The 18,948-nt window shown below is 44.4% G+C and overlaps 1 protein-coding gene and 1 pseudogene across 1 annotated transcript in view; one reads left to right on the top strand and one right to left on the bottom strand.

Moving 5' to 3' along the window:
• LOC126203385 (rabphilin-3A) overlaps window positions 1-18,948 on the bottom strand; it is a 1,010,032-nt gene that overhangs the window by 778,807 nt on the left and 212,277 nt on the right. The window contains exon 2 of the mRNA XM_049937683.1: window positions 16,174-16,254. The gene's annotated coding sequence lies outside the window, so the exon portion shown is untranslated. The remainder of the gene's footprint in view (window positions 1-16,173; window positions 16,255-18,948) is intronic.
• Window positions 12,346-12,463, top strand: LOC126204651 (5S ribosomal RNA; annotated as a pseudogene).

Here is an 18,948-nt window from a genome sequence, read left to right on the forward strand (position 1 = left end):
TTGTCTCGCTAGCATCACCCTTCACAAACAAATTGGCGTCCTTCGAACTCTGGTGCACCAGGTACATGTTGTGTCTGATACTACCATGTTAATATTATGAGAGTCCGTTTACGGTGGAGGTGAAAGAAAGTGGCTGTCTACAATTTCTAGACATTTTCGTCAATCAAAAAGTGAATGGGTCGTTGAAGCATTCCGGTGCCATTAATCCGCCACCGTATTCACAGGTGTCCAGCTACCACAGTGCTACACAGACCACGGACGCCCTTCAACCGCTGATCGACTGGCGACATGTTGTGCCTGATAGGGACAGCCTGGTGAAGGAGTTGGAGCACGCACTATCTCTGTTGAACCAAAATGGGTGTCTCCACGTCAGATTACCATAGTTTTGGTGAGGAGTAAACGTTACCAGCCACAAAAGTGGTCGAGTGACCTTTCCTTTCTGTGGATTAATGCAGCTTCTCATTAGAATCCGTGTGCGGGGTAGCCACCTGGTTTGAGGCGCCTTGCTATGGTTCGACCTCCCCCCCCCCCCAACCCCCTTTTGCCCCGTCCGAGGTTCGAGTCCTCCCTCAGGCATGTGTGTGTGTGTGTGTGTGTGTGTGTGTTGTCCTTAGCGTACGTTAGTTTAAGTTAGGTTAAGTAGTGTGTGGGCCTAAGGACTGATGACCTCAAGAGTTTGGTCCCATAGGAAGTTACCACAAATTTCCAGAATTTCTCATTGGAAGCGGCTTATTCTATTTCCTCTGTGCGTTTTTTGTGTATTTATCAGTCATACTTCCACGTTTCATTTGCTGCGCAGTGCTTCTATTTCCTCTGTGCGTTTTTTGTGTATTTATCAGTCATACTTCCACGTTTCATTTGCTGCGCAGTGCATACTGCCACTGTTTGCATAGTGCAAGGCGTTTGTTTTGTGATTGAAGAGCCACTTGTAGCAGTTAGATTAGTCAGCTGAGTGGCTGCCTTCGTTACAGCAGCAGCGCACTGAAGTGCAGTTGACGCAGCTTCTCATTACAAACGATTTATTCTATATTTCCTGTGTTCTTTAGTTTAATCGCCTGTATTTCGTGTATGTTTGCATATTTTCAGACACTTCCGCGTTTTATTAACTTCTTACAACAGATGCGAGCTGAGCTGGTGACCCTTCGCTCGCACCTCGCACCTCAAGGTGGCGTTGGTTTTAGTCACGCAACTGAGGCTGTTGGCAATGGTCGGCCGGACGTGGGATCCATGGGACGTCCAGCAGGTCAGACATGCCGCACTGAGGTTGACCCTCACCTATGGTAAAGTGGGAGGTCTGTCCAACGTGTAGCAGACAGCAAAAGACTTCCCAAGGGGCTGATCGGAGGACTTCCCCAGTTCGTCAGTCGAACAGAATTGGGCGCTATTTGTGGCTCACAAAGATCCTGAGTCAGGTGGATTCACTCGCCCAGTTCCAAAGGAAGCCTCTCGGCCCACATTCACAGACGCTGGAATTACTGTTAGCTGACAACTGCAAAGTTAGGCGCTTAAGAGGGTCTCTTAGGTATATGGCTGCCAGGGAAGCAAAGACTTCAGTGGGCACTTTGAGTGCGTACTAGGAGGAGTCATTCCAGATGTGGAACAGGCGTTTCCAGATGCCTCGAAGATCGCAGGGGACAGACAACTGCTGGTGATGGCTCATGCCGGTATTAACATCTGTAGCATCATCGACATAACTGTGGTTCTTCGGCACAGAACCGAGTGGGGGGATGACTCATAGGCTCAGACGGTTCGGTGCCATGAAGGCTGCAGATTCCTCGACTTGCGGCATAGAATGGTGGGGTTCCGGGTTCTGCTTAATATGTCAGGGGTCTACTACGCGCGAAGCGGGGGCTATGTGGTGGGGACCGGGCGGGTTTTTAGTTAGAGGGACTTGGGAAACTACAAAAATGGTTCAAATGGCTCTGAGCACTATGGGACATAACATCTGAGGTCATCAGTCCCCAAGAACTTAGAACTACTTAAACCTAACTAACCTAAGGACATCACACCCATCCATGCCCGAGGCAGGATTCGAACCTGCGACCGTAGCGGTCGCGCGGTTCCACACTGAAGCACCTAGAACCGCTCGGCCACACCGGCCGGCTGGGAAACTACACATAGAGCTTCAGTCTACAAGGGTGTAGGGCAAACACAGGACGAAGGCAGACCTAGAAACAATCGTTATTATAGTTGTCAATTGTCGTAGCTGTGTTGGGAAAGAACAAGAGCTCCAAGTACTAACAGAAAACACTGAAGCTCAAATCGTTATTGGTATGGAAAGCGGCTAAGGCCGGAAATTAGTTTTGCTGAAATTTGTAGAAAGGACCTGATTGTGTGCAGAAAGTATAGATTAAATACAGAATAAATTAGTAATTGGGTCTTTTTTCCGACCACCGACTCAGTTGACATTTGCTGAACAGTTCATAAGAAGCTTGAGTCTCATTTCAAACAGGAACCCCACTCAATATTTGGGCGAAAATACATGTTTAAAGTCGACGGAAGGCATAAAAAGTTGTTCGAAATCGTACTGTATGTTTTCTCAGAAAGTTATTTTGAGAATTTTGTCCAGGAGCGCACTGGAAACGTAAATGGGTGCCAATACATACTTGACCTCTTAGCAAGAAATATGTCTGAGCAGATGGGGAGCATCATGACCGATACGGGATCTGTGACCACAAGTTCATTGTAGCGACACTTTTTACTGTAACTTACAAACCCATCAAAATAAACGAAAAATATATCTATAAAAAAAACAGACAAAAATTCGCTTGACGCCTTCGTAAGTGTCTCCACTTCTTCCAGTCTATGTGAGTGTAGACCAGATATGATTTGTATTCAGAGAAATAGTATCGTCGCCAGTTAAGAGATATATAATAAATTAATTAATAAGAGATAATACTGACCTCCACATGATACATAAAACAGGTCAGAACACTTACAGAACCAACGAAAAAAGCATGGCGAATGTAAAAGAGCGCAAAATTTGCAACACTGTCCAAAATTTACACAAGTTCGAAATTTAGTGCGAATTTCTATGCGAGCTGCTTCCACAACGAACTCTGTCTCGAAGTCTGTCAGCAAAGCCAAAGCTGTTCTGGTCGTATGTAAAATACACCAGCGGCAAGACGCATCATACTTTCACTGCTCGCGATACAAATGGTGATGGTAATGATGACTGTGCCATTAAAGCAGAGTTACTAAACACAGTTTTCTGAAATACTTCACCAAAGAGGGCAATGTAAATATTCCACAATTCTAACCAAAAACTACTGACAATATGCGTAACTTAGAAGTAGATATCCTCGGTGTAGCAGAGCAGCTTAATTGACTTAATAAAGGCAAGGCCTCCGGCCAAGACTGTACACTAGTCAGGTTCCTTTCCAAGTATGTTGATACAATGTCTCCATACGTAGCAATCATATACCACGGGTCACTCGCCGAAATACTGGAAAGTAGAGTAAGCTACACCAGTACCCAAGAAAGGAAATAGGAGCGATCCGCTGAATTACAGACCCATATCACTAACGTCGATCTGCAGCAAGATTTTAGAAGATATAATGTGTTCGAACATCATGAATTACCTCGAAGAAAATTATTTATTGACGAATAGCCAACATGTATTCAGAATATATCGTCCTTGTTAAATAGAAATGGCTCTATATTCCCAAGAAGTAATGAGTGCTATCGACAGGGGATGTCAAATTGATTCCACGTTGTTAGTTGTCCAGAAGGATTTTGACATCGTTCCTCACAAGCGACGTAGATCAAATTGCATGGCTATGGAGTATAGTCTCAGGTGTGTGACTGGATTTGTGAGTCCCTATCAGAAAAGTCACAGTTCGTAGTAATTGACGGGAAGTCAGCGAGTAAAACAGAAACGACATCTGGCGTTCCCTAAAGGAAGTGTTGTAGGCCCTGTGCTGTTGTTGATCTACATAAACGATTTAGTAGACAATTTGAGTAGCCCTCTTAGACAATTTGCAGATAATACTGTCATTCTTGAAATGTTAAAAATGATCAAAACCATCTGCAATATGATGTAGACAAGGTATGTATATGGTACGAAAAGGGCAATTGACTCTAAATAATGAAAAGTATGAAGTCAGCCAAGTGAATACCAAAAGGAATCCGCTAAACCAGACAATTGTAATCACTGTACAATCTGCTAAATTCTTAGAGATTAAAGTTACGAATAACGTAAACCGCAACGTTCATATAGATAATGTTGTGGGGAAAGCAAACCAAAGACTGCGATTTATTCACAGAAGACTTAGAAAATGCAATAGGGCTACTAATAAGACTGCTTACACTAGGCTCGTACGCCCTCCACTGGAGTGTTTCTGTGCGGTGTTGGATCCGCGTCAGATAGGATTGACGGAAGACATCGAAAAAGTTCAAAGAAGTGCAGCTCGTTTTGTATTATCGCGAAATAGGGGAGAGAGTGCCACGGATATGACACGCGAATTGTGATGACAATCATTAAAACAAAGGAGTTTTTCGTTGCGGCTGGATCTTCTCATGAAATTTCAATCACCTACTTTCCCTCCTTCCCTTGAGAGTGTGAAAATATTTTGTTGGTGTCCACCTGCCTAGGGATAAATGATCGTCATAATAAAATAAGACAAGCCACAGCTCGCACGGAATGATTTAAGTATTCGTTTTCCCGCACGCTGTTAGAGACTGGAACGGTAAAGAAACAGCTTGAAGGCGTTTCAGTGAACCCAAAGTCGCGCACTTAATTGTGAATTGTAGTGTATGCCTGTAGATGTAGATGAAGAAAAAGACTGCAAGGTTTTGAAGAACAGATTTTTCCTCCACAAGTGAGTAACATTTAATTTAAACTACACAGTACCCTAAAAACGTTTGTGTTAAACTAATCCTCTTTTGTCGTTGTGGAAATCCTGCATTGCTCAGACCACACGCGTAATATATGAAAGACACGTGAGACATAATCACCACACTCGGCTTTCACAGCCCAGTAAGACAGACGCTGAAGAACATTGTACCACTGCGGGTCCTGCCGCAAACACCGGGGCTACGACAAAATACTTCAGGGATTCGATAGTTAAGGAATGTCGGGAAATAATGTCGGCGGCAGATCTTATTAATACTGATGGCGGCTTTCGACAGGAGTACTCTAAATATATGGCATCCGAAGCAGTATTGTGTTTGTTGGTAACAGAAGGTGTCACAGGATGAATGGTCAACATTCAGGAATATGGCAGAAACGCTCATTTGAAGAAAAACTTAACGTGAATATATGCACCATTCCGAATGGTTTCCGAGATAGAACACATTTAATGTAAATTTGTTTTTGGCCTAGTGGCATGCTCGTATGTACGAGGATGTGCTGAGAATTGGCTGACTCTGAGCACCATGGGACTTAACTGCTGAGGTCATCAGTCCCCTAGAACTTAGAACTACTTAAACCTAACGAACCTAAGGACATCACACCCATCCATTCCCGAGGCAGGATTCGAACCTGCGACCGTAGCGGTAGCGCGGTTCCAGACTGTAGCGCCTAGAAACGCTCGGCCACATCGGTCGGCTGCTGAGAATTAATGCCTCCTAATTTTTTATGTGGAAACCCTTAAATAAAACAAAATTTATTAACATTCTTCATATATATTCTTCATGTATACATACTTGTTTGTCAGCGTAGTCACATTGGCGATCAACACATTTTTCCCAACGAGAGCCGCGCCTGCTAGCTGTGCGGTCTAGGGCGCCTCATCACGGTTCTAGCGGCTCCCCCTGCCGGAGGTTCGAGTCCTCCCTCAGACTTGGGCGTGTGTGTTGTCCGTAGCGTAAGTTAGTTTAAGTTAGATTAAACAGTGTGTGAGCCTTTTTTGGTCCCATAAGAACTTACCACAAATTTTCAAAATTTCCCAACGAGAGACCAGTTTGTTGATACCACCACTGTAGAATGTTTCACTTTGTTGATTGAGCCACAAGCTCACCTGTGCTTGTATCAATTGATCACTGTATAAGAGAAATCTTCGAAGATGTTTTTTAAGTTTTGGAAGCATTCCAAGGCAAGTCACAGACGTTGAGGTTATCACACCGTTTCCTTCCTTACGAGCCTGAACAAGCCAACGTCGCACATTACTGATGTCGGTACAATCATCACCGTATACAGCTTTCATTCTTCTATTATTTCAGTTGGAGGTTCGTTTTTTGTGGTTATAAACTCTCTGTTTCTCACACACTGACTTAGCTAAGCTTCACACAGCTATGCTGCACGCTACAATTCCGAGCCCTCTAGCGGCAGAGGGTTGCGTATTGGCTCAGCAAACCGGGAGAGTCTACCGAATAAAACTGTTACTGTGGTGTCACCGCCAGACACCACACTTGCTAGGTGGTAGCCTTTAAATCGGCCGCGGTCCGGTAGTATACGTCGGACCCGCGTGTCGCCACTGTCAGTGATTGCAGACCGAGCGCCACCACACGGCAGGTCTAGAGAGACTTACTAGCACTCGCCCCAGTTGTACAGCCGACGTTCATAGCAGTGGTTCACTGACAAATTACGCTCTCATTTGCCGAGACGATAGCATAGCCTTCAGCTACGTCATTTGCTACGACCTAGCAAGGCGCCGTATTCAATTGATATTTCTATTGAAGCATGTACAGTCAAGAGCGATGTACTCCAAATATGGATTAAAGTTAAGTATTCCAAGAACTACGTTCTTTTCTTATTAGACTCAACTCCTTTAATTGTTCCAGACCTCACGCCAGTCTGCGTGTAACTAAACGGGTGCATTTCGGCCTCCTCTAGCAACACGGTGTTGGCTCTTCTGCCAACACTACAGTTACTGAGAATAGAAAAAAAACTAGGCATTACTTTTCAGCACGTCCTCGTATCTTACCCACCCGACCTCTTTGAAGTTTAATTCTAGTGCAACCTCCGTCAATGCTTTCAGTCTCTTTGCTAGGGGCGTCTTTCTGCCATTTAGCCCGTTGGACGCGTAGTTGTCCGTGGTGTGTTGTGAGTGCAGTAGTGCGAGGCATTAAGAGATTATCAGAGAGAAGCCTCGGTTAACTCTCTGTACACGCGCTGGCTAACATGACTTACATCCTCACTAATGACGAATATGCAGGTGTAGTGTATGTTACTGCTTCTGCGATGGTAGTGCTGCTGCTACTGTCAAAGAATACCGCTCGCGCTTTCCTGTACAGCGAATTCCTGGTTGTAGAGTGTTTACCAGAGTTTTCAGCACATGGCGCGAAACAGGTATCTTTCCAAGTTTGTACTTTTCTTCTGAACATGGCGTTCAACAACCTAAGCAGGTACAAAAACACATAGTTCACCTGGTGCAGCGTAGTCCATCAGCACACGACGCCTTTCTGCTCTTACCAATGTCCAACGTGTATGGTGAACATTACACGCGCATAACTTGTTCCCATTTCACATACAGTGTAATAATCATCGATGGTCGCAGGAAAATCCAACCCTACAGTGGGAACTAATTTCCACGTTTGTTTCCCTATCAATGTTTGATGTGGCATAATCGATAGCATATTGATAGATCCAGTCATTCTAGAAGAAAGAATCACGTGACAGAATTATTTGCCTTTCTTTGGAAAATTCTTTTGTTGAACGCCTAGAGGACATTTTTTCGGTCACCAGGACTGCAGTGTGCATCCTGCATGACGGAGCACCTCCACATTTTACTAGACGTGCGAGAGAACACCTCAACCGCACTTATCCTAATCGCTGAATTCGTCGTTAACTTGGCCTTCAAGATCGTGTGACCTTACACCACTAGATTTTTGTTTCTGGGGTTGGATGATGTCTGAGGTGTACGAACGAAAGGTGGATAAGCAAGATGAAGTACTTGGTCGCATCGTGGACTCTGCTGTCGTCAATATGGAATGTGCGGAGGCTCTCTGACAAGCAACTCAACCTGTTCTCCCAATAGTGCACAAATGCGTTGAAATTTATTGTGGGCTGTGCAGCCCAGTGGTGTAAGGTTTACGATAATATTAGAGGTGAATGTGTTGAAAATACATATTTTTCAATTGTTTCTTTTAAAAAGCATGTTGTAATGTTTATTAACTGTTGCACATGTGTTCACGAGTGTAAGTAACAGTGAATCGAATAATACGGAACGTACTTTACATGTGATTTTTCACGGGAACCATTCAGAATGGGGCATGTGTCCATACGAAGTTTTTTACTTCAAATGATCGTTCCTGGTTACTGTAATATCCGCGAATACTGACTGACCCTCCTGGGATACCTTGTATAGACCACGGGTGATGTGGTGTCACTGCCAGACACCACACTTGCTAGGTGGTAGCTTAAATCGGCCGCGGTCCATTAGTACATGTCGGACCCGCGTATCGCCGCTGTGTGATCGCAGACCGAGCGCCACCACACGGCAGGTCTCGAGAGACGTACGAGAACTCGCCCCAGTTGTACGACGACGTTGCTAGCGACTATACGGACGAAGCCTTTGCTCTCATTTGCCGAGAGACAGTTAGAATAGCCTTCAGCTAAGTTAATGGCTACGACTTAGCAAGGCGCCAATTGTATCAGTGCATGTATCTTACAAGTCTCATTTTGTATAGTCAAGAGAGATGTACCAAGGGAAGCATTAAAAGTTAAGTATATTCCAAAGCTACGTATTTTCTTTATAGCAGTCATAACGTATCCTGTTCCAGACTTGACGCCAGTCGGCGTGTGTGTACGCGTGCCTTTCGGCTTCCTCCTCAGTGTGGCGTGACTAGCTTGTTACGCCACAACAGGTGAAATATGGGCCCAGTTATATACGACAGTAATCGAAAAGTTTATATTTCAGATACACTTCTGCTAGCATAACTTTTTTTATATTTTTGAGTCCAAAGTCTTCTGTCCAGTTTGACACGGCCCGCTACGAATTTCTATCCTACGCCAACCGTTTCATCTCAGTGGCACTTGCAACCTACGTCCTCAATTATTTGCTGAATGTATTCCAATCTCTGTCTTCCTATATAGTTGTTATCTCTATAGCTCGTCCACTTAATTTTGCACATCCGTCTGTAGAACCATATCTCAAATGCTTCGATTATCTTCTGTTCCAGTTTTCCCACAATCCATGTTTCACTACCATACAATGCTGTACTCCAGACGTACTTTCTCAGAAACTGCTTCCTCGGATTAAGGCCGATATTTGATATTAGAAGACTTCTCTTGGCCAGGAATTGCTGCGACCTGATAGTTAAGCGAAGGCAGGATTCGGTTACGATTGTGGACGGGGCCGTAATCCGTTACTATTGGTTACCTTTTACAGTTACACATAATTTATTTTAAACTAGTAATTCCAGACTCAACAGCAAATAAAATACCACACGTTATTAATGAAGGAATAAACAACTGTGCAAATAATAGCGTTTTCAGTGACCTACAATTTAGCAAATCACCATTAAATACAGATACAACGGAAAATGTTTTGAAAAAAAGAAAGCCTCTGTGATCTGGGCAGAAGGCCTTACACGCCAGGAATGACAATAAATTAAGAATTGTTTAAAACTCGCTGCAACTTACAAATTACAGGTATTGAAATATTAAAGGCAAGTCGCCACAAACACAGCAGGAGGCATCAGACGCCAGGAATGGCAGTAAATAAGATTTTAAAGGCTTAGTGCGTAAATACAAATTAGAATTTTAAGGCAAATGACCACAATCACGGGTGAAGGCCTTACACGCCAGGAACGGCAATAATATAAAAAATTTAGAAACCTGCTGTAAAACAGCAAATACAGTAGCAAATCTTAATTTAAAAAACAAGCAACTGATTACCAAACGGGTGAAATAAGATGATGGTAAACTTGGTAACACAAGGGGCCACAGACGGTGCTCCAGGAATCGACCTCTGAGAAGGTGCGGCAACAGACACTTTCGCGAGCGATGAGATAGGCAGCCAAGAGTTGCATTCACTTCACAATATGGTAACTCAGACTAGTGGCAGTCTAACGAATGACTGATGAAGCTACCTGACATCCGATAAATCAAATGCAACGATGGAACAATACGCCAAAGCCGGAACCGGCGGTCTGCAGTACGTCCCCAGAATACTGTGTTTAGGGTGCCCGGAACGAGAAGGAACCACTACTTCCAGAGTAGGAAGCACTCCACTCGCTGCTCTTCGCCTCGGCGACACTACGAGCAGCAACACGAACCCAAGTCACTGGAAGTTTCTCTACTTGGATTGAGATGCACTCATCTTAAGGCCTGCTGGATCCGGTTTACGACGAGGTCGTGCATCTTCATAGCCACAGCCCTTCCATTCGGCAGTCCATGCGCACCGCCAGCGGTCCCAGCGTGTCCCGGCACTGCGCGGACCTGTCTGCTCCTCAGTCCACAACCGAACTCGCACACTCACACGATCCGGAAAAACTACGACGTCGCCCCAAAGGTAGGGCAACAGTTACTACATATCGATAACCGCCGCTGCTACCACTAGTGGACAAGCAACGCTTACGAAACCGAGTGGCGCCAGTCAAGACGAGAAGATGACAAATAACCGCAACCATGCCAACTAAACGATACTGTCTGGCCTGCAATAGAGGGTGGAAACCTACAAACAGCACCAACGCGAGCCGCAGCCCGGCTCAATGGCCTTTTTGGCATTGCTAGTCTGCTTTTGAAGTCCTCCTTGCTCTGTCCGTCATTGGTTATTCTGCTGCATAGGTAGCAGAATTCCTTAACTTCAGCTACTTCGTGACCATCAATCCCGGTGTTAAGTTACTCTCTATTCTCATTTCCCCTGCTTCTCATTATTTACGATTTGCTCTCAGCCCATATTCTATACTCATTGGACTGTTCATTCCATTCAGCAATATTTCATACAAAAGTCAGTGGTGACCCGTAACCACAAATTATTTCTCAAACAGCTGAAACATCTCGTATTCACTGCAAAGCTTTTGCTTCTGTTGGCATCTAGTTTCACCTTTATCAATTTGCACTATTGTTTATGACAGACACTGTACAGCTTGGCATATGCTACTAACAATCACTATCTTTCTTTTCTCTCGGACTGGATGTGATGTTCGGTCATAGGTCACAGAAGCCTGTGTGGAGCAACTATCTCCGTACAGTCAGAGCTGTTGCTTGGGGCTCCAAGTTGACAAGGGGATCGCGCCTGCTCGTCATCACCGTCTAAATTAATGGTATATACAAGGCTTGGCCAGAAATGAAAGTTACAAAATTACAGCTCCCAATGGCCAAGCGTTTAAACGACGGGTAGGGCGAGGCAACAGCCCTTTATGTTAACGTGGTTTCCAGGCCACAGTTGGTGCAGCGAAAAGAGTACGAAACGGTAATCCGAGAGTCGTGGTATCGAGTTTCTAAGCAGAAATCTTTATATTTCCACTTTCATCCCTTATTTACAGTGCAAATAAACTGGCAAATGCTCAGTATATTGTGTTTGCTAAGATTTTCATAAAATGCATGAAAGAAAAAGACAAAGGAAAATCTGCGGCTGAAAATAAATGTACAAGAGTGGATTAAATTGCAGCATCCACGAGGAGTCCGCAAATAAATTTCCAGGAAAGGGTTGTAAGGAGTACACGGCACGTTCATGTATAAAACTGATCCTTTCCTTATTCTAGAGTTGATAATTTACACAAGCTGGGACTACCATCATCATAAAACAGAGGAAGCAGTAATTTCCTCTGCATCTAGCACAAGTAATAAACGCTGCATTTCCGAGTTTCCATAGAAAAACACACTTGGTTTACATTCACCCAATGTTCTCTCTCATCGCACACTTTGCAGCAAACCACACGTACCGCTGCTCGAAAGTGTAAATAAAACGAATGGAATACGAAGTTGTGTGTGTTTTAATTACAATCCCTTCTCGGAAAGTTTTTTGCAGAGTGCTCGTAGACGCTGTAAGTACGATCCCTTCTGAGAAATTTATTTGATGTCACAAATTTTCCCTTGCATGCTTTTGAAGCGTTTTACGACGATACTAAGAAATACAGTGTACTGAGCATTTCCGTTTACTTGCAGTGTAATTAATGTAAAAACTCAAAATATAAAAAATTTCTGAGTAAGGTCTCGACCGCTCAACCTTCGGATTACTGTCCTGAACTCTTTCCGCTGCAGCAACCGGTATCTGGAAACTGGACTAACACAAATGGTTCACGTCAGACACGACCAGCACCAAAAGTACTAATTTCTCTAAACGCTTGGCCATCTGGAACTTCCACTCCTGTCACTTGGATTCCTGGCCATGTGCTGCATATTCCATTAATTTAGACGAAATCGGTGATGACGTGTAGGTGCAAACCCCCTTGTGAGACGGAAGCCAGAGACACCACAACTGTAAGATTTTTATGCAGATCGCATCACAATTAGTGGGCAACGGCCTTGCCGCAGTGGATACACCGGTTCCTGTCAGTTCACCGAAGTTAAGCGCTGTCGGGCGTGGCCGGCACTTGGATGGGTGACCGTCCGGGCCACCATGCACTGTTGCCATTTTTCGGGATGCACTCAGCCTCGTGTTGCTAATTGAGGAGCTACTAGACCGAATAGTAACGGCTCCGGTCAAAGAAAACCATCATAATGACCGGGAGAGCGGTGTGCTGACCACACGTCCCTCCTATCTGCATCCTCATCTGAGGAAGACACGGCGGTCGGATGGTCCCGATGGGCCACTTGTGTCCTAAAGTCGGAGTGCTTCATCACAATTAGCAGCGGCCGCCAGCGGCGCCTAGCTGAGACGGGCAGTAGTATTCACGGAGTATCACGATTAATAGCGAAAAGTGACACGGGTGAAAGTGGAGGCAGGAGGAGGAATAAGCGTTTAACGTCCCGTTGACAACGAGGTCATTAGAGACGGAGCTCAAACTCGGATTACGGAAGGATGCAGAAGGAAAGCGGCCGTGCCTTTTCGAGGGAACCATACCGGCAATTGCCTTACACGATTTAGGGAAATCACGGAAAACCTAAATCAAGATGGCCGGACGCGTTTTCGAACCGTCGTCCTCCCGAATGCGGGTCAAGTGTGCTAACCACGTGGGTGAAAGTGTACGACGGAAGAGGGAGAAGTGGGGGGAGGATGCAAATGATAAGTCGTCGCTTGAATAGAAAACTGTCCTCGAACTATGTGTACAGCCCTGGTAGAAACGCGTTCCTGGTGCCCCACATTGAAATAGATCATGGCATACCGTCGATCGCCCCGCATGGATTTACGGAGGCGACCTGACTTCCGTTCTTCAAACACTTGTGGTCGTCTTGAAACATTGTCTCTGCGATGTTGAAGATGCATCCCAGTTACCGCTGACCTCGGAAACATGTTTTACTGCGTAATCTCCGATACGCTAAGGCCCATGCGTAGTGAACCGATTCTCATCAAACGTTCACAGTCGGTTATCTCGTGACGTCATGCCACATTCACTACACACCTCTCTGTCACCGCTCAAATATCGTGTCTACATTCGCGCCATATGCAGCTTCTAGTGGCGACATTCGGGCGCCACACACGGTACGTCTTCGAACGGGGCATCCCTTTCCGTCACTTAATCTGCCCACTCAATTTAATATAGACTACTGACACTGCATTTTCTTCTACATGGATACTCTGCGGATCACATTTAAGTGCCTGGCAGAGGGTACATTGAACCACCTACACAGTAATTATCTATTATTCCAATCTCGAAAAGCGCGCAAAGAAAAAAACGAACACTTATATATCTTTCCCTGCGAGATCTGATTTCCCTTATTTTATTATGACATCGTTTCTCTATATTAGGTCGGAGTCAAGAACATATTTTCGCATTCGGAGGAGAAAGTTGGTAATTGAAATTTCGTCAGAAGATTCCGCCGCAACAAAAACGCCTTTGTTTTAATAAAGTCCACCCCAAATCCTGTATTATGTTACTGACGCTCTTTCTCCTATTTCGCTATAATGCGAAACGTGCCGCTCTTCTTTGAACTTTCACGATGTACTCCGTTAATATACACACATCAAAAAAAGTTTTGCATCACCGAGAGTTCCGGAACCTGTACGAAACGTTGGAATAGAGATCAACATGACATCATTTCCGCCCTTTTTATTGCTCATGAAACCCACACATTGCGTGTTGTACCACCATACAGCGAGACCTTCAGAGGTGGTGGTCGAGATTGCTGTACATACCAGTATCTCTAATACCCAGTAGCACGTCCTCCTGCATTGATGCATGCCTGTATTCGTTGTGGCATACTATCTACAAGTTCATCAAAACACTGTCGGTCCACAATGTCCCATTCCTCAACGGCGATTCGGCGTAGATCCCTCAGAGTGGTTGGTGGGTCGCATCGTCTATAAACAGCCCTATTCAATCTATCCCAGGCATGTTCGATGGGGTTCATGTCTGGAGAACGTGCTGGGAACTCTAGCCGAGCGATGTCGTTATCCTCAAGGAAGTCATTCACAAGATTTGCACTATGGGGGCGCTAATTGTCGTCCATGAAGACGAATGCCTCGCCAATATGCTGCCGATATGGTTGCACTGTCGATCGGAGGATGGCATTCACGTATTGTACAGCCGTTACGGCGCCTTCCATGACCACCAGCGGCGTTAGTCGGCCCCACATAATGCCACCCGAAAATAGCAGGGAACCTTCACCCTGCTGCACTCGCTCGACAGTGTGTCTAAGGCGTTCAGCGTGACCGGGTTGCCTCCAAACACGTCTTTGCCGATTGTCTGGTTGAAGGCATATGCGACACTCATCGGTGAAGAGAACGTGATGCCAATGCTGAGCGGTCCATTCGGCATGTTGTTGGACCCATCTGTACCGTGCTGTGTGGTGTCGTGGTTGCAAAGATGGACCTCGCCTTGGGCGCCGAGATTGAAGTTGCGCATGCAGCCTAATGCGCTCGGTTTCAGTCATAACATGACGTCCTGTGACTGCACGACAAGCATTATTAAACGTGGTGGCGTTCCTGTCAGAGTTCCTCCGAGCCATAATCTGTAGTTAGCGGTCATCCAATGCAGCAGTAGCCCTTGGGCGGCATGAGTGGGGCATGTCATCGACAGTTTCTGTCTCTCTGTATCTCCTCCATGTCCGAACAACATCTCTTTGGTTCACTCTGAGACTCCTGGACACTTCCCTTGTTGAGAGCACTTCCTGGCACAAAGTAACAATGCGGATGCGATCGAACCGCTGTATTGAACGTCTAGGTATGGTTGAACTACAAACAACACGAGCCGTATACCTCCTTCCCGGCTGGAATGACTGGAAATAATCGGCTGTCGCACCCCTTCCGTGTAATAGGCGCTGATCATGCATGGTTGTTTACATGTTTTGGCGGATTTAGTGACATCTCTGTACAGTGAAATGGACTGAGTCTGTGATACAATATCCACAATCAACGTCTATCTTGAGGAGTTCTGGGAACCGGGGTGGTGCAATACGTTTTTGATGAATGTAGTAAGGGTCGCAGACCACGCAGCAGCACAAAAAAGGACGGACACACGTAGTGTAGGCAGTAGATCTGTTTCTTTTTATAAGTGTTCTGTCAATGAAACACAGTTTTTGGTTTGCCTTCATCACAACATCTTATATGTGTCCTTTCCAATTTAAGTTCTTCGTAATTGTAATTCCTTGGCATTTAGTTGAATTTACGGCCTTAGATTTGATTGATTTAGCGTGTAACCGAAATTTAACGTATTCCTTTTAGCACTCACATGGATATCCTAACAATATTATTATTTAGGGTTAATTGCCGATTTTATAAACCGTTTTGAAATTTGTTTTGATATTCTGATTACTTTACTAGATGATAAACGGCAACATCATCTGTAAACAATCTAAGACGGCTGCCCGGATTGTCTCCTAAATATAGATAAGGAACAGCACAGGGCCTGTAACACTACCTTGGAAAACGCCAAAAGACGCTTCTGGTTTACTCGACGACATTCTGTCGGTTACTACGAACTGTGACGTCTCTGATAGGAAATCACGAATCCAGTCGCATAAGTGAGACGATATTCCATAAGCACGTAATGTCAGTTCAAGCCGCTTGTGTGGCACAGTGTTAAAAGCCTTCTGGAAAGCCAGAAACACGGAATCGGTTTGAAGTACCTTGTCAATAGCACTTAACACTTCGTGTGATTAAAGAGGTAGTTGTGTTTCACAAGAACTTATAAAAATGTAGCAAGCTGTATCATAGAAATACTTCTGTATAGTCTCTTACTTACCTCGTGGAGGTGAGACAGACCACGTCGCAGGAAGATGGCTTCCACTTGAACTATGCTTGCCTACCGTATGCTTCCTTTCTGCTGCAACAGAAATAGAAGTCAAAACATCGTCTTTGTATGAAATAACAGTTTTTCATTTAGTGTAATAGCCACCTACATTTGTATATCATCAGTCTCTACAGGAATAGAGGTATTTGAAGGAAAGAGAAACAGCTGTACGAATATAATGAGTTCGGAGGTAAAACCAGTCCTAAGCAAAGAAGGGAAAGGTGGAAGATTGTATATTGAGGCGCTATATAAAGGAGATGATGACAGTATTGTAGAAGTGGAATATGACATAGATGAACATGAGATGGGATTTATGATATTACGAGAATACTTTCACAGAACACCTGAAAAACCTGTTGATACAAGGCTCCGGGAGTAAATGACATTCCGTCAAAGCTGCTGATAGCCTTGAGAGAGCCAGCTATCACAAAAAACTCTTCCATCTGGTGTGCAAGGCGTTTGAGACAGGCAAAATACCCTCAGTGTTCAAGAAGAATGTAAGAATTCCAATTCCAAGATAAGCAGTTGCCAACAAATGTGAGCATTACCGAACTATCAGTTTAATAAGTCACGGCTACAAAATACAATCACGAATTCCTTACGGAAAAATGGAAAAAACCGAAAGAAGCCGAGCTTGGGAAGGATCACTTTGGATTCTGGAGAAATGTAGGAACACACAAAGTAATACTGACCCTACGACCTATCTTAGAAAGTAGGTTAAGGAAAGGCAAACCTACGTTTATAGCATTTGCAGACTTAGAGAAGACTTTTGACAATGTTGACTGGAATACTCTTTGAAATTCTGAAAGTAGCAGCGGTGTAATCCTGGAAGCGAAAGGCTATGTAAAACTTGTACGGTAACCAGACCGCAGTAATGAGCCGAGGGGAATGAAAGGGAATGAAGGAATCTGTACATTGCACATGCGGTAAAGGTAATCAAAGAAAAATTTAGAATGGGACTTCGAGTTCATGGAGAAGAAATAAAATTTTCACGTTTGTCGGTGATCCTGAAATTCTGTCAGAGACAGAAAAGGTCTTGGACGAGCGGTTGATTGGAATTGGCAGCTTCTTGAAAGAAGGATATAAGATGAACATCAACAAAAGCAAAATAGAAACAACGAAATGTATTCGAATTAAATCATGTGATGCTGAGGGAAATTACTTAGGAAACGAGACACTTAAAGTAGTAGATGAGATTTATTATTTGGGCAGCAAAATAAATGACGACAGCCGAAGTAGAAAAGCTATAAAATGTATATTGGCAGTGGTAAAAAAAGCGTTTCTGAAGAAAAGAAATTTATTGACATCGAATATAGATTTTAGTGTTAGGATGTCTTTTCTGAAAGTATTTGTATCACGTGTAGCTATAAACGGAAGTGAAGCATGGACGATAAACAGTTTAGAAAGGAAAAGAATAGAAGCATTTAAAATGTCGTGCTACAGAAGAATGATGAAGATTAGACGGGCAGATCAAATAAGTAATGAGAAGAAATTGAATAGTATTGGAGAGAAAGAAATTAATGGCACAACCTGACTAGCCGGCCGGAGTGGCGGTGCGGTTCTCGGCGCTGCAGTCTGGAGCCGAGCGACCGCTATGGTCGCAGGTCCGAATCCTGCCTCGGGCATGGATGTGTGTGATGTCCTTAGGTTAGTTAGGTTTAAGTAGTTCTAAGTTGTAGGCGACTGATGACCTCAGAAGTTAAGTCGCATAGTGCTCAGAGCCATTTGAATCATTTGCACAACCTGACTAGAAGAAGGGATCGGGTGATAGAACACGTTCTGAGACATGAAAGAATCACTACTTTAATACTGGAGGGAAGTGTGGGTGACAAAAATCTTAGAGGGAGTCAAAGGGATGAATAGAATAAGCAAATTCAGACGCATGTAAGTTGCAGCAGTTATTCGAAGACGAATAGCCATCCACAGGATGCAGTAGCATGGAGAGCTGCATGAAACCAGTCTTCGGACTAAAGATAATAATAACAACTGTGTTTTTACTGACTAATGTCTTAGGCTATGTTTGCTGTTAATATTACTTGACGATGTCGTCGAAACGGAATATGTCCTTTCATGCCAACAGTGACGCTCCAACATAGACAAAGATTTGATTATAATTTTCACAGTTTGAGAGGCATGTCTTGCAATCTCGTATCCAGTGCACGTTCAGATTAAAAAATTAGCACTTGATGAACCTATGCAAATGGCTCTGAGCACTATGGGACTTAACTTCTGAGGTCATCAGTCCCCTAGAACTTAGAACTACTTAAACCTAACTAACCTAAGGACATCACACACATCCATGTCCGAGGCAGGATTCGAACCTGCGACCGTAGCGGTCGCGCAGCTCCAGACTGTAGCGCCTAGAACCGCTCGACCACTACAGCCGGCGATGAACCTACGCAAAACGTACTTGTACGAGTATGGTGATGCTGTCCAAACAGCTGTACTGGAACAAGTCTCGAGCCCTTTTGTGTCTACCGTACAAATAAAAACGATACTAAACGGGACTCACGAAAGCACTGAACGTGAAGCTGGAGTCTTTTCATAGAAGGTCATCAGCCTATCGTATAAGAGCGGTACAGTTTTCAAGCGCTATTGCGTGTCATGTGGTCAGACAAATGTTCAGTAACTAATTCAAACGTACATTCAAATGTTCTCAAGCATACGTACTCACCGATAATCACAATCAGAAGGTTATATCAATACGAGAAAGTGACAATTGAGCTT

The sequence above is a fragment of the Schistocerca nitens genome, chromosome 9 (assembly GCF_023898315.1).
Source record: "Schistocerca nitens isolate TAMUIC-IGC-003100 chromosome 9, iqSchNite1.1, whole genome shotgun sequence".
NCBI lineage: Eukaryota > Metazoa > Arthropoda > Insecta > Orthoptera > Acrididae > Schistocerca > Schistocerca nitens.